The sequence below is a fragment of the Channa argus genome, chromosome 24 (assembly GCF_033026475.1).
Source record: "Channa argus isolate prfri chromosome 24, Channa argus male v1.0, whole genome shotgun sequence".
Lineage (NCBI taxonomy): Eukaryota > Metazoa > Chordata > Actinopteri > Anabantiformes > Channidae > Channa > Channa argus.
The window spans coordinates 1,149,274-1,161,962 of NC_090220.1; the positions used below are offsets into that span (position 1 = coordinate 1,149,274).

The following is a 12,689-nucleotide window of genomic DNA, read 5'->3' on the forward strand; positions in this document are numbered from 1 at the left end:
AAAACGAACCCAAATCAATTACCACGACGTCAAATTCACAAAGAATTCAATAAGGTCGAACTTGGAAGTACAGTGTTCAAGATATATGAAATATGATACGAAAAGACTCAATGGCTGGCCTTTCAACGTGTCCTAAACTAGCCTGGACAACTCCGTTACACTGACACTCACAAAAAGGCACACTCACAAAAAGGCACTGCTAGGCCAGCCCACCTTCCAGTGAGAACCTCAACAAATCCAGAGAGAGCATCAGGGCAGCGGCAGTGATCGTATAGTGGTTAGTACTCTGCGTTGTGGCCGCAGGAACCCCGGTTCGAATCCGGGTCACGGCATTTAGTGGAAAAGCCACGAGGCCATTGTTGTTCTCGGGGTTTTCTAGCCTCTGCATCTTTTTACAAAGTGTTAAACTGATACACATCACACAATCGTGGCCATTTAGGGTAATGAGATCCAAGCTGTTCTGAGCTTGGCCATTTAGGGAAGTGAGATCCAAGCTCTTCTGAGCTTGGCCATTTAGGGAAATGAGATCCAAGCTCTTCTGAACACACAGCTCTAATGGGGCTAGTGGCGCAATGGATAACGCGTCTGACTACGGATCAGAAGATTCTAGGTTCGACTCCTGGCTAGCTCGCGGTTTTCTTTTGGTTATCAGGTGACGTGCGATTGCTACGCTCTCTTTGCCTGTACGGTCTAAAACGCTGTTATCTTTGAAAACGAACCCAAATCAATTACCACGACGTCAAATTCACAAAGAATTCACTAAGGTCGAACTTGGGAGTACAGTGTTCAAGATATATGAAATATGATACGAAAAGACTCAATGGCTGGCCTTTCAACGTGTCCTAAACTAGCCTGGACAACTCCGTTACACTGACACTCACAAAAAGGCACACTCACAAAAAGGCACTGCTAGGCCAGCCCACCTTCCAGTGAGAACCTCAACAAATCTAAAGAGAGCATCAGGGCAGCGGCCGTGATCGTATAGTGGTTAGTACTCTGCGTTGTGGCCGCAGCAACCCCGGTTCGAATCCGGGTCACGGCATTTATTGGACAGCCACGAGGCCATTGTTGTTCTCAGGGTTTTCCAGCCTCTGCATCTTTTACAAAGTGTTAAACAGATACACATAACACGTCTTCCCCCATCAGCTGTTTTATAACCTGAAACATAAGGCAAACTGTGTATCTGCGTTCAGAGCACGACACAACAATCGTGGCCATTTAGGGAAATGAGATCCAAGCTCTTCTGAATCCACAGCTCTGCTGGGGCTAGTGGCGCAATGGATAACGCGTCTGACTACGAATCAGAAGATTCTAGGTTGGACTCCTGGCTAGCTCGCGGTTTACTTTTTGGTTATCAGGTGACGTTTGGATCGTATAATAAATGCTCACTTGAAATGAGATCCAAGCTCCAAGCACTTCTGAACCCATAGCTCTGCTGGGGCTAGTGGCGCGATGGATGTTTTGGTTATCAGGTGACGTGCGGTTGCTACGCTCTCTTTGCCTGTACGGTCTAAAACGCTGTTATCTTTGAAAACGAACCCAAATCAATTACCACGACGTCAAATTCACAAAGAATTCACTAAGGTCGAACTTGGGAGTACAGTGTTCAACATATATGAAATATGATACGAAAAGACTCAATGGCTGGACTTTCAACGTGTCCTAAACTAGCCTGGACAACTCCGTTACACTGACACTCACAAAAAGGCACACTCACAAAAAGGCACTGCTAGGCCAGCCCACCTTCCAGTGAGAACCTTAACAAATCCAGAGAGAGCATCAGGGCAGCGGCCGTGATCGTATAGTGGTTAGTACTCTGCGTTGTGGCCGCAGCAACCCCGGTTCGAATCCGGGTCACGGCATCTAGTGGAAAAGCCACGAGGCCATTGTTGTTCTCAGGGTTTTCCAGCCTCTGCATCTTTTTACAAAGTGTTAAACTGATACACATCACACAATCGTGGCCATTTAGGGTAATGAGATCCAAGCTGTTCTGAGCTTGGCCATTTAGGGAAGTGAGATCCAAGCTCTTCTGAGCTTGGCCATTTAGGGAAATGAGATCCAAGCTCTTCTGAACACACAGCTCTACTGGGGCTAGTGGCGCAATGGATAACGCGTCTGACTACGGATCAGAAGATTCTAGGTTCGACTCCTGGCTAGCTCGAGGTTTACTTTTGGTTATCAGGTGACGTGCGGTTGCTACACTCTCTTTGCCTGTACAAGTCTAAAACGCTGTTATCTTTCAACGTGTCCTAAACTAGCCTGGACAACTCCGTGACACTGACACTCACAAAAAGGCACTGCTAGGCCAGCCCACCTTCCAGTGAGAACCTCAACAAATCCAGAGAGAGCATCAGGCCAGCGGCCGTGATCGTATAGTGGTTAGTACTCTGCGTTTTGGCTGCAGGAATTCCGGTTCGTATCCGGGTCATGGCATTTAGTGGAAAAGCCACGAGACCATTGTTGTTCTCAGGGTTTTCCAGCCTCTGCATTTTTTACAAAGTGTTAAACTGATACACATAACACTTCTTCCCCCATCAGCTGTTTTATAACCTGAAACATAAGGCAAACTGTGTATCTGAATTCAGAGCAAGACACAACAATCGTGGCCATTTAGGAAAATGAGATCTAAGCTCTTTTGAGCCTTTTGCTGTGCTAGGGCTAAAACGCTGTTATCTTTCAACGTGTCATAAACTATCCTGGACTACTGAGGTGAGGTGCGGTTGCAACGATCTCTCTGGCTGTACAGTCTAAAACGCTCTTATCTTTCAACGTGTCCTAAACTAGCCTGGACAACTCCGTGACACTGACACTCACAAAAAGGCACTGCTAGGCCAGCCCACCTTCCAGTGAGAACCTCAACAAATCCAGGAAGAGCATCAGGCCAGTGGCCGTGATCGTATAGTGGTTAGTACTCTGCGTTGTGGCCGCAGCAACCCCGGTTCGAATCCGGGTCACGGCATTTAGTGGAAAAGCCATGAGGCCATTGTTGTTCTCAGGGTTTTCCAGCCTCTGCATCTTTTTGCAAAGTGTTAAACTGATACACATCACACAATCGTGGCCATTTAGGGTAATGAGATCCAAGCTGTTCTGAGCTTGGCCATTTAGGGAAGTGAGATCCAAGCTCTTCTGAGCTTGGCCATTTAGGGAAATGAGATCCAAGCTCTTCTGAACACACAGCTCTACTGGGGCTAGTGGCGCAATGGATAACGCGTCTGACTACGGATCAGAAGATTCTAGGTTCGACTCCTGGCTAGCTCGAGGTTTACTTTTGGTTATCAGGTGACGTGCGGTTGCTACACTCTCTTTGCCTGTACAAGTCTAAAACGCTGTTATCTTTCAACGTGTCCTAAACTAGCCTGGACAACTCCGTGACACTGACACTCACAAAAAGGCACTGCTAGGCCAGCCCACCTTCCAGTGAGAACCTCAACAAATCCAGAGAGAGCATCAGGCCAGCGGCCGTGATCGTATAGTGGTTAGTACTCTGCGTTTTGGCTGCAGGAATTCCGGTTCGTATCCGGGTCATGGCATTTAGTGGAAAAGCCACGAGACCATTGTTGTTCTCAGGGTTTTCCAGCCTCTGCATTTTTTACAAAGTGTTAAACTGATACACATAACACTTCTTCCCCCATCAGCTGTTTTATAACCTGAAACATAAGGCAAACTGTGTATCTGAATTCAGAGCATGACACAACAATCGTGGCCATTTAGGAAAATGAGATCTAAGCTCTTTTGAGCCTTTTGCTGTGCTAGGGCTAAAACGCTGTTATCTTTCAACGTGTCATAAACTATCCTGGACTACTGAGGTGAGGTGCGGTTGCAACGATCTCTCTGGCTGTACAGTCTAAAACGCTCTTATCTTTCAACGTGTCCTAAACTAGCCTGGACAACTCCGTGACACTGACACTCACAAAAAGGCACTGCTAGGCCAGCCCACCTTCCAGTGAGAACCTCAACAAATCCAGGAAGAGCATCAGGCCAGTGGCCGTGATCGTATAGTGGTTAGTACTCTGCGTTGTGGCCGCAGCAACCCCGGTTCGAATCCGGGTCACGGCATTTAGTGGAAAAGCCATGAGGCCATTGTTGTTCTCAGGGTTTTCCAGCCTCTGCATCTTTTTGCAAAGTGTTAAACTGATACACATCACACAATCGTGGCCATTTAGGGTAATGAGATCCAAGCTGTTCTGAGCTTGGCCATTTAGGGAAGTGAGATCCAACCTCTTCTGAGCTTGGCCATTTAGGGAAATGAGATCCAAGCTCTTCTGAACACACAGATCTACTCAGGCTAGTGGCGCAATGGATAAAGCGTCTAACTACGGATCAGAAGATTCTAGGTTCGACTCCTGGCTAGCTCGCGGTTTACTTTCGGTTATCAGGTGACGTGCGGTTGCTACGCTCTCTTTGCCTGTACAAGTCTAAAACGCTGTAATCTTTCAACGTGTCCTAAACTAGCCTGGACAACTCCGTGACACTGACACTCACAAAAAGGCACTGCTAGGCCAGCCCACCTTCCAGTGAGAACCTCAACAAATCCAGAGAGAGGATCAGGCCAGTGGCCGTGATCGTATAGTGGTTAGTACTCTGCGTTGTGGCCGCAGCAACCCCGGTTCGAATCCGGGTCATGGCATTTAGTGGAAAAGCCACGAGGCCATTGTTGTTCTCGGGGTCTTCTAGCCTCTGCATCTTTTTACAAAGTGTTAAACTGATACACATCACACAATCGTGGCCATTTAGGGTAATGAGATCCAAGCTGTTCTGAGCTTGGCCATTTAGGGAAGTGAGATCCAAGCTCTTCTGAGCTTGGCCATTTAGGGAAATGAGATCCAAGCTCTTCTGAACACACAGCTCTACTGGGGCTAGTGGCGCAATGGATAACGCGTCTGACTACGGATCAGAAGATTCTAGGTTCGACTCCTGGCTAGCTCGCGGTTTCCTTTTGGTTATCAGGTGACGTGCGGTTGCTACGCTCTCTTTGCCTGTACGGTCTAAAACGCTGTTATCTTTGAAAACGAACCCAAATCAATTACCACGACGTCAAATTCACAAAGAATTCAATAAGGTCGAACTTGGAAGTACAGTGTTCAAGATATATGAAATATGATACGAAAAGACTCAATGGCTGGCCTTTCAACGTGTCCTAAACTAGCCTGGACAACTCCGTTACACTGACACTCACAAAAAGGCACACTCACAAAAAGGCACTGCTAGGCCAGCCCACCTTCCAGTGAGAACCTTAACAAATCCAGGAAGAGCATCAGGCCAGTGGCCGTGATCGTATGGCGTTAGTGGTTAGTGGTTAGTACTCTGCGTTGTGGCCGCAGGAACCCCGGTTCGAATCCGGGTCACGGCATTTAGTGGAAAAGCCACGAGGCCATTGTTGTTCTCAGGGTTTTCCAGCTTCTGCATCTTTTTACAAAGTGTTAAACTGATACACATCACACAATTGTGGCCATTAAGGGTAATGAGATCCAAGCTGTTCTGAGCTTGGCCATTTAGGGAAGTGAGATCCAAGCTCTTCTGAGCTTGGCCATTTAGGGAAATGAGATCCAAGCTCTTCTGAACACACAGCTCTACTGGGGCTAGTGGCGCAATGGATAACGCGTCTGACTACGGATCAGAAGATTCTAGGTTCGACTCCTGGCTAGCTCGCGGTTTTCTTTTGGTTATCAGGTGACGTGCGATTGCTACGCTCTCTTTGCCTGTACGGTCTAAAACGCTGTTATCTTTGAAAACGAACCCAAATCAATTACCGACACTCACAAAAAGGCACACTCACAAAAAGGCACTGCTAGGCCAGCCCACCTTCCAGTGAGAACCTTAACAAATCCAGAGAGAGCATCAGGGCAGCGGCAGTGATCGTATAGTGGTTAGTACTCTGCGTTGTGGCCGCAGGAACCCCGGTTCGAATCCGGGTCACGGCATTTAGTGGAAAAGCCACGAGGCCATTGTTGTTCTCAGGGTTTTCCAGCTTCTGCATCTTTTTACAAAGTGTTAAACTGATACACATCACACAATTGTGGCCATTTAGGGTAATGAGATCCAAGCTGTTCTGAGCTTGGCCATTTAGGGAAGTGAGATCCAAGCTCTTCTGAGCTTGGCCATTTAGGGAAATGAGATCCAAGCTCTTCTGAACACACAGCTCTACTGGGGCTAGTGGCGCAATGGATAACGCGTCTGACTACGGATCAGAAGATTCTAGGTTCGACTCCTGGCTAGCTCGCGGTTTTCTTTTGGTTATCAGGTGACGTGCGATTGCTACGCTCTCTTTGCCTGTACGGTCTAAAACGCTGTTATCTTTGAAAACGAACCCAAATCAATTACCACGACGTCAAATTCACAAAGAATTCACTAAGGTCGAACTTGGGAGTACAGTGTTCAAGATATATGAAATATGATACGAAAAGACTCAATGGCTGGCCTTTCAACGTGTCCTAAACTAGCCTGGACTACTGAGATGAGGTGCGGTTGCAACTCTCTCTCTGCCTGTACAGTCTAAAACGCTGTTATCTTTCAACGTGTCCTAAACTAGCCTGGACAACTCCGTTACACTGACACTCAAAAAAAGGCATCTGCATCTTTTTACAAAGTGTTAAACTGATACACATCACACAATCGTGGCCATTTAGGGAAATGAGATCCAAGCTCTTCTGAACACACAGCTCTACTGGGGCTAGTGGCGCAATGGATAACGCGTCTGACTACGGATTAGAAGATTCTAGGTTCGACTCCTGGCTAGCTCGAGGTTTACTTTTGGTTATCAGGTGACGTGCGGTTGCTACACTCTCTTTGCCTGTACAAGTCTAAAACGCTGTTATCTTTCAACGTGTCCTAAACTAGCCTGGACAACTCCGTGACACTGACACTCACAAAAAGGCACTGCTAGGCCAGCCCACCTTCCAGTGAGAACCTCAACAAATCCAGAGAGAGCATCAGGCCAGCGGCCGTGATCGTATAGTGGTTAGTACTCTGCGTTGTGGCTGCAGGAATTCCGGTTCGAATCCGAGTCATGGCATTTAGTGGAAAAGCCACGAGACCATTGTTGTTCTCAGGGTTTTCCAGCCTCTGCATTTTTTACAACGTGTTAAACTGATTCACATAACACTTCTTCCCCCATCAGCTGTTTTATAACCTGAAACATAAGGCAAACTGTGTATCTGAATTCAGAGCATGACACAACAATCGTGGCCATTTAGGAAAATGAGATCTAAGCTCTTTTGAGCCCTTTGCTGTGCTAGGGCTAAAACGCTGTTATCTTTCAACGTGTCATAAACTATCCTGGACTACTGAGGTGAGGTGCGGTTGCAACGATCTCTCTGGCTGTACAGTCTAAAACGCTCTTATCTTTCAACGTGTCCTAAACTAGCCTGGACAACTCCGTGACACTGACACTCACAAAAAGGCACTGCTAGGCCAGCCCACCTTCCAGTGAGAACCTCAACAAATCCAGGAAGAGCATCAGGCCAGTGGCCGTGATCGTATAGTGGTTAGTACTCTGCGTTGTGGCCGCAGCAACCCCGGTTCGAATCCGGGTCACGGCATTTAGTGGAAAAGCCATGAGGCCATTGTTGTTCTCAGGGTTTTCCAGCCTCTGCATCTTTTTGCAAAGTGTTAAACTGATACACATCACACAATCGTGGCTATTTAGGGTAATGAGATCCAAGCTGTTCTGAGCTTGGCCATTTAGGGAAGTGAGATCCAAGCTCTTCTGAGCTTGGCCATTTAGGGAAATGAGATCCAAGCTCTTCTGAACACACAGCTCTACTGGGGCTAGTGGCGCAATGGATAACGCGTCTGACTACGGATCAGAAGATTCTAGGTTCGACTCCTGGCTAGCTCGCGGTTTCCTTTTGGTTATCAGGTGACGTGCGGTTGCTACGCTCTCTTTGCCTGTACGGTCTAAAACGCTGTTATCTTTGAAAACGAACCCAAATCAATTACCACGACGTCAAATTCACAAAGAATTCACTGCTAGGCCAGCCCACCTTCCAGTGAGAACCTCAACAAATCCAGAGAGAGCATCAGGCCAGTGGCCGTGATCATATAGTGGTTAGTACTCTGCGTTGTGGCCGCAGCAACCCCGGTTCGAATCCGGGTCACGGCATTTAGTGGAAAAGCCACGAGGCCATTGGTTTTCTAGCCTCTGCATCTTTTTACAAAGTGTTAAACTGATACACATCACACAATCGTGGCCATTTAGGGTAATGAGATCCAAGCTGTTCTGAGCTTGGCCATTTAGGGAAGTGAGATCCAAGCTCTTCTGAGCTTGGCCATTTAGGGAAATGAGATCCAAGCTCTTCTGAACACACAGCTCTACTGGGGCTAGTGGCGCAATGGATAACGCGTCTGACTACGGATCAGAAGATTCTAGGTTCGACTCCTGGCTAGCTCGCGGTTTACTTTTGGTTATCAGGTGACGTGCGGTTGCTACGCTCTCTTTGCCTGTACAAGTCTAAAACGCTGTTATCTTTCAACGTGTCCTAAACTAGCCTGGACAACTCCGTGACACTGACACTCACAAAAAGGCACTGCTAGGCCAGCCCACCTTCCAATGAGAACCTCAACAAATCCAGAGAGAGCATCAGGCCAGCGGCCGTGATCGTATAGTGGTTAGTACTCTGCGTTATGGCTGCAGGAACCCCGGTTCGAATCCGGGTCACGGCATTTAGTGGAAAAGCCACGAGGCCATTGTTGTTCTGACACTCTGACACTCACAAAAAGGCACTGCTAGGCCAGCCCACCTTCCAGTGAGAACCTCAACAAATCCAGAGAGAGGATCAGGCCAGTGGCCGTGATCGTATAGTGGTTAGTACTCTGCGTTGTGGCCGCAGCAACCCCGGTTCGAATCCGGGTCACGGCATTTAGTGGAAAAGCCACGAGGCCATTGTTGTTCTCGGGGTCTTCTAGCCTCTGCATCTTTTTACAAAGTGTTAAACTGATACACATCACACAATCGTGGCCATTTAGGGTAATGAGATCCAAGCTGTTCTGAGCTTGGCCATTTAGGGAAGTGAGATCCAAGCTCTTCTGAGCTTGGCCATTTAGGGAAATGAGATCCAAGCTCTTCTGAACACACAGCTCTACTGGGGCTAGTGGCGCAATGGATAACGCGTCTGACTACGGATCAGAAGATTCTAGGTTCGACTCCCGGCTAGCTCGCGGTTTTCTTTTGGTTATCAGGTGACGTGCGATTGCTACGCTCTCTTTGCCTGTACGGTCTAAAACGCTGTTATCTTTGAAAACGAACCCAAATCAATTACCACGACGTCAAATTCACAAAGAATTCACTAAGGTCGAACTTGGGAGTACAGTGTTCAAGATATATGAAATAAGATACGAAAAGACTCAATGGCTGGCCTTTCAACGTGTCCTAAACTAGCCTGGACAACTCCGTTACACTGACACTCACAAAAAGGCACACTCACAAAAAGGCACTGCTAGGCCAGCCCACCTTCCAGTGAGAACCTTAACAAATCTAAAGAGAGCATCAGGGCAGCGGCCGTGATCGTATAGTGGTTAGTACTCTGCGTTGTGGCCGCAGCAACCCCGGTTCGAATCCGGGTCACGGCATTTATTGGACAGCCACGAGGCCATTGTTGTTCTCAGGGTTTTCCAGCCTCTGCATCTTTTACAAAGTGTTAAACAGATACACATAACACGTCTTCCCCCATCAGCTGTTTTATAACCTGAAACATAAGGCAAACTGTGTATCTGCGTTCAGAGCACGACACAACAATCGTGGCCATTTAGGGAAATGAGATCCAAGCTCTTCTGAATCCACAGCTCTGCTGGGGCTAGTGGCGCAATGGATAACGCGTCTGACTACGAATCAGAAGATTCTAGGTTGGACTCCTGGCTAGCTCGCGGTTTACCTTTTGGTTATCAGGTGACGTTTGGATCGTATAATAAATGCTCACTTGAAATGAGATCCAAGCTCCAAGCACTTCTGAACCCATAGCTCTGCTGGGGCTAGTGGCGCGATGGATATTTTGGTTATCAGGTGACGTGCGGTTGCTACGCTCTCTTTGCCTGTACGGTCTAAAACGCTGTTATCTTTGAAAACGAACCCAAATCAATTACCACGACGTCAAATTCACAAAGAATTCAATAAGGTCGAACTTGGAAGTACAGTGTTCAAGATATATGAAATATGATACGAAAAGACTCAATGGCTGGCCTTTCAACGTGTCCTAAACTAGCCTGGACAACTCCGTTACACTGACACTCACAAAAAGGCACACTCACAAAAAGGCACTGCTAGGCCAGCCCACCTTCCAGTGAGAACCTCAACAAATCCAGAGAGAGCATCAGGGCAGCGGCAGTGATCGTATAGTGGTTAGTACTCTGCGTTGTGGCTGCAGGAATCCCGGTTCAAATCCGGGTCACGGCATTTAGTGGAAAAGCCACGAGGCCATTGTTGTTCTCAGGGTTTTCCAGCCTCTGCATTTTTTACAAAGTGTTAAACTGATACACATAACACTTCTTCCCCCATCAGCTGTTTTATAACCTGAAACATAAGGCAAACTGTGTATCTGAATTCAGAGCATGACACAACAATCGTGGCCATTTAGGAAAATGAGATCTAAGCTCTTTTGAGCCCTTTGCTGTGCTAGGGCTAAAACGCTGTAATCTTTCAACGTGTCCTAAACTAGCCTGGACAACTCCGTGACACTGACACTCACAAAAAGGCACTGCTAGGCCAGCCCACCTTCCAGTGAGAACCTCAACAAATCCAGAGAGAGCATCAGGCCAGTGGCCGTGATCATATAGTGGTTAGTACTCTGCGTTGTGGCCGCAGCAACCCCGGTTCGAATCCGGGTCACGGCATTTAGTGGAAAAGCCACGAGGCCATTGGTTTTCTAGCCTCTGCATCTTTTTACAAAGTGTTAAACTGATACACATCACACAATCGTGGCCATTTAGGGTAATGAGATCCAAGCTGTTCTGAGCTTGGCCATTTAGGGAAGTGAGATCCAAGCTCTTCTGAGCTTGGCCATTTAGGGAAATGAGATCCAAGCTCTTCTGAACACACAGCTCTACTGGGGCTAGTGGCGCAATGGATAACGCGTCTGACTACGGATCAGAAGATTCTAGGTTAGACTCCTGGCTAGCTCGCGGTTTACTTTTGGTTATCAGGTGACGTGCGGTTGCTACGCTCTCTTTGCCTGTACAAGTCTAAAACGCTGTTATCTTTCAACGTGTCCTAAACTAGCCTGGACAACTCCGTGACACTGACACTCACAAAAAGGCACTGCTAGGCCAGCCCACCTTCCAATGAGAACCTCAACAAATCCAGAGAGAGCATCAGGCCAGCGGCCGTGATCGTATAGTGGTTAGTACTCTGCGTTATGGCTGCAGGAACCCCGGTTCGAATCCGGGTCACGGCATTTAGTGGAAAAGCCACGAGGCCATTGTTGTTCTCAGGGTTTTCCAGCCTCTGCATTTTTTACAAGGTGTTAAACTGATACACATAACACTTCTTCCCCCATCAGCTGTTTTATAACCTGAAACATAAGGCAAACTGTGTATCTGAATTCAGAGCATGACACAACAATCGTGGCCATTTAGGAAAATGAGATCTAAGCTCTTTTGAGCCCTTTGCTGTGCTAGGGCTAAAACGCTGTTATCTTTCAACGTGTCATAAACTATCCTGGACTACTGAGGTGAGGTGCGGTTGCAACGATCTCTCTGGCTGTACAGTCTAAAACGCTGTTATCTTTCAACGTGTCCTAAACTAGCCTGGACAACTCCGTGACACTGACACTCACAAAAAGGCACTGCTAGGCCAGCCCACCTTCCAGTGAGAACCTCAACAAATCCAGAGAGAGGATCAGGCCAGTGGCCGTGATCGTATAGTGGTTAGTACTCTGCGTTGTGGCCGCAGCAACCCCGGTTCGAATCCGGGTCACGGCATTTAGTGGAAAAGCCACGAGGCCATTGTTGTTCTCGGGGTCTTCTAGCCTCTGCATCTTTTTACAAAGTGTTAAACTGATACACATCACACAATCGTGGCCATTTAGGGTAATGAGATCCAAGCTGTTCTGAGCTTGGCCATTTAGGGAAGTGAGATCCAAGCTCTTCTGAGTTTGGCCATTTAGGGAAATGAGATCCAAGCTCTTCTGAACACACAGCTCTACTGGGGCTAGTGGCGCAATGGATAACGCGTCTGACTACGGATCAGAAGATTCTAGGTTCGACTCCCGGCTAGCTCGCGGTTTTCTTTTGGTTATCAGGTGACGTGCGATTGCTACGCTCTCTTTGCCTGTACGGTCTAAAACGCTGTTATCTTTGAAAACGAACCCAAATCAATTACCACGACGTCAAATTCACAAAGAATTCACTAAGGTCGAACTTGGGAGTACAGTGTTCAAGATATATGAAATAAGATACGAAAAGACTCAATGGCTGGCCTTTCAACGTGTCCTAAACTAGCCTGGACAACTCCGTTACACTGACACTCACAAAAAGGCACACTCACAAAAAGGCACTGCTAGGCCAGCCCACCTTCCAGTGAGAACCTTAACAAATCTAAAGAGAGCATCAGGGCAGCGGCCGTGATCGTATAGTGGTTAGTACTCTGCGTTGTGGCCGCAGCAACCCCGGTTCGAATCCGGGTCACGGCATTTATTGGACAGCCACGAGGCCATTGTTGTTCTCAGGGTTTTCCAGCCTCTGCATCTTTTACAAAGTGT

General features: G+C 47.6%; 1 protein-coding gene and 26 non-coding genes across 28 annotated transcripts in view; 26 read left to right on the plus strand and 1 right to left on the minus strand.

Moving 5' to 3' along the window:
- The window catches only part of LOC137109149 (cilia- and flagella-associated protein 54-like), a 166,370-nt gene that overhangs the window by 105,407 nt on the left and 48,274 nt on the right, over window positions 1-12,689 (minus strand). The gene's annotated exons all lie outside the window — the stretch shown is intronic.
- trnar-acg (transfer RNA arginine (anticodon ACG)) lies at window positions 559-631 on the plus strand. The gene has a single exon. It is a non-coding gene; the product is annotated as a tRNA-Arg (tRNA).
- trnah-gug (transfer RNA histidin (anticodon GUG)) lies at window positions 971-1,042 on the plus strand. Its single transcript has one exon. It is a non-coding gene; the product is annotated as a tRNA-His (tRNA).
- trnar-acg (transfer RNA arginine (anticodon ACG)) lies at window positions 1,264-1,336 on the plus strand. The gene has a single exon. It is a non-coding gene; the product is annotated as a tRNA-Arg (tRNA).
- Window positions 1,791-1,862, plus strand: trnah-gug (transfer RNA histidin (anticodon GUG)). The gene has a single exon. It is a non-coding gene; the product is annotated as a tRNA-His (tRNA).
- On the plus strand, window positions 2,089-2,161 carry trnar-acg (transfer RNA arginine (anticodon ACG)). The gene has a single exon. It is a non-coding gene; the product is annotated as a tRNA-Arg (tRNA).
- trnah-gug (transfer RNA histidin (anticodon GUG)) lies at window positions 2,888-2,959 on the plus strand. Its single transcript has one exon. It is a non-coding gene; the product is annotated as a tRNA-His (tRNA).
- Window positions 3,186-3,258, plus strand: trnar-acg (transfer RNA arginine (anticodon ACG)). The gene has a single exon. It is a non-coding gene; the product is annotated as a tRNA-Arg (tRNA).
- On the plus strand, window positions 3,985-4,056 carry trnah-gug (transfer RNA histidin (anticodon GUG)). The gene has a single exon. It is a non-coding gene; the product is annotated as a tRNA-His (tRNA).
- On the plus strand, window positions 4,556-4,627 carry trnah-gug (transfer RNA histidin (anticodon GUG)). The gene has a single exon. It is a non-coding gene; the product is annotated as a tRNA-His (tRNA).
- trnar-acg (transfer RNA arginine (anticodon ACG)) lies at window positions 4,854-4,926 on the plus strand. The gene has a single exon. It is a non-coding gene; the product is annotated as a tRNA-Arg (tRNA).
- trnar-acg (transfer RNA arginine (anticodon ACG)) lies at window positions 5,577-5,649 on the plus strand. The gene has a single exon. It is a non-coding gene; the product is annotated as a tRNA-Arg (tRNA).
- On the plus strand, window positions 6,148-6,220 carry trnar-acg (transfer RNA arginine (anticodon ACG)). The gene has a single exon. It is a non-coding gene; the product is annotated as a tRNA-Arg (tRNA).
- Window positions 6,668-6,740, plus strand: trnar-acg (transfer RNA arginine (anticodon ACG)). The gene has a single exon. It is a non-coding gene; the product is annotated as a tRNA-Arg (tRNA).
- On the plus strand, window positions 7,467-7,538 carry trnah-gug (transfer RNA histidin (anticodon GUG)). Its single transcript has one exon. It is a non-coding gene; the product is annotated as a tRNA-His (tRNA).
- trnar-acg (transfer RNA arginine (anticodon ACG)) lies at window positions 7,765-7,837 on the plus strand. Its single transcript has one exon. It is a non-coding gene; the product is annotated as a tRNA-Arg (tRNA).
- trnar-acg (transfer RNA arginine (anticodon ACG)) lies at window positions 8,317-8,389 on the plus strand. The gene has a single exon. It is a non-coding gene; the product is annotated as a tRNA-Arg (tRNA).
- trnah-aug (transfer RNA histidin (anticodon AUG)) lies at window positions 8,590-8,661 on the plus strand. Its single transcript has one exon. It is a non-coding gene; the product is annotated as a tRNA-His (tRNA).
- trnah-gug (transfer RNA histidin (anticodon GUG)) lies at window positions 8,786-8,857 on the plus strand. Its single transcript has one exon. It is a non-coding gene; the product is annotated as a tRNA-His (tRNA).
- trnar-acg (transfer RNA arginine (anticodon ACG)) lies at window positions 9,084-9,156 on the plus strand. The gene has a single exon. It is a non-coding gene; the product is annotated as a tRNA-Arg (tRNA).
- trnah-gug (transfer RNA histidin (anticodon GUG)) lies at window positions 9,496-9,567 on the plus strand. The gene has a single exon. It is a non-coding gene; the product is annotated as a tRNA-His (tRNA).
- trnar-acg (transfer RNA arginine (anticodon ACG)) lies at window positions 9,789-9,861 on the plus strand. Its single transcript has one exon. It is a non-coding gene; the product is annotated as a tRNA-Arg (tRNA).
- trnar-acg (transfer RNA arginine (anticodon ACG)) lies at window positions 11,040-11,112 on the plus strand. The gene has a single exon. It is a non-coding gene; the product is annotated as a tRNA-Arg (tRNA).
- trnah-aug (transfer RNA histidin (anticodon AUG)) lies at window positions 11,313-11,384 on the plus strand. Its single transcript has one exon. It is a non-coding gene; the product is annotated as a tRNA-His (tRNA).
- Window positions 11,839-11,910, plus strand: trnah-gug (transfer RNA histidin (anticodon GUG)). The gene has a single exon. It is a non-coding gene; the product is annotated as a tRNA-His (tRNA).
- On the plus strand, window positions 12,137-12,209 carry trnar-acg (transfer RNA arginine (anticodon ACG)). The gene has a single exon. It is a non-coding gene; the product is annotated as a tRNA-Arg (tRNA).
- trnah-gug (transfer RNA histidin (anticodon GUG)) lies at window positions 12,549-12,620 on the plus strand. The gene has a single exon. It is a non-coding gene; the product is annotated as a tRNA-His (tRNA).